Below are 1278 nucleotides of genomic sequence, written 5' to 3' on the forward strand. Positions count from 1 at the left end.
AAAACACGACTAAAACACATCTGTTCCATCTTTATTTGACCCTCTAACTCTAACACTTTCTATTCTATTTATCTTCTTTTTTTTAAAGAAAAACACTAGCTTTCTATTTTTTCTATTCTATCTGTGTGTGTGTATATGTGTGTGTGTGTGTGTGTGCGTGCGTGCGTGCGTGCGTGTGTGTGTGTATATATATATATATATATATAATTTAGTATATATAAGGTTTCACACTAAATTAACTAAATTAACTAAATTAACGTTAAAAGAAATATCCAGCCATTTTTATTATTGAGCCATTTCATTTTATTATACTTTCCTGTTTCACATTATGGAAGTAAAATAGGTTGTAAACACCATTTTAAGCTAACTTTTAGGATTCAGATGAGTCACATCTATTTAATGTCTGATCATAAAACATGGCATCATAAAACAGAATCATCAACAATTACTGAAGCCTGATTTGTTTTTTAAAAGAAGATCAATGATATGGAAAAAGCTAAACTACTCAAAGTAACTTAGCTCTTAGCAGTGGGCAAACTTTAGTCTTTTAAGACTAATTAGCTGGGTTTGTCAGTGATAAACAGATAGGGCCACCTTGGCACAGCCTGTGAGGTCCAGGTGGACAAACACACTGTGTTTAAACCACAGGTGACATAGCAGGTCGCTTTGAAGCTCCAGTGCAGATTTGGCAGAGGGGTCCTCGGTGCCAAATGTCCAGGGCAGTGGGGCTGTTTTGATCTGCACTGTGCTCAGCTACCTGATGAGGCGGATTAAACAAAAGCCAGATAGCATTTGCATTTGATGTGTAAAACCTTGTGGCTATCTCAGTCAAATGACCTGCCGCTTGGCTTGACAGCAAAAAAACTCCTCTCAGTACTAAAATAAAGTGAGTGATTTTCTAAAGAGCATCCCATCATTCTGTTTGACGTGTTTGAAGATCCTCTCAGACAAGCACCCCAGATCTCCGAAAAACAAAGTAGGAAGGATGAAAGATCCGCTAAGGTATCCGTAAAACCAACACAATGGTTTATATTTTAAAAAAGAAAGTCTGTTTATGCCCTCTGTTTACAATGTCATTTCACACCAAAAAGGTTTGGATAATTAAGTTTCACAGGATGATGAATGATAGGGTCTTATTGACGCATGATAAATGAACACATCTTATCAATACAGTCCTTATAGAGAAGAACCAGGTCTAGTTCTCATTTTTTTGTGTGATGAATATTTCTCAGGGCAGATTTATTTTTGAAAGTAATATAATAATAATAATAATAATAA

This window comes from Sinocyclocheilus anshuiensis, unplaced genomic scaffold, assembly GCF_001515605.1.
Source record: "Sinocyclocheilus anshuiensis isolate Anshui unplaced genomic scaffold, SAMN03320099.WGS_v1.1 scaffold561, whole genome shotgun sequence".
Taxonomy (NCBI): Eukaryota; Metazoa; Chordata; class Actinopteri; order Cypriniformes; family Cyprinidae; genus Sinocyclocheilus; species Sinocyclocheilus anshuiensis.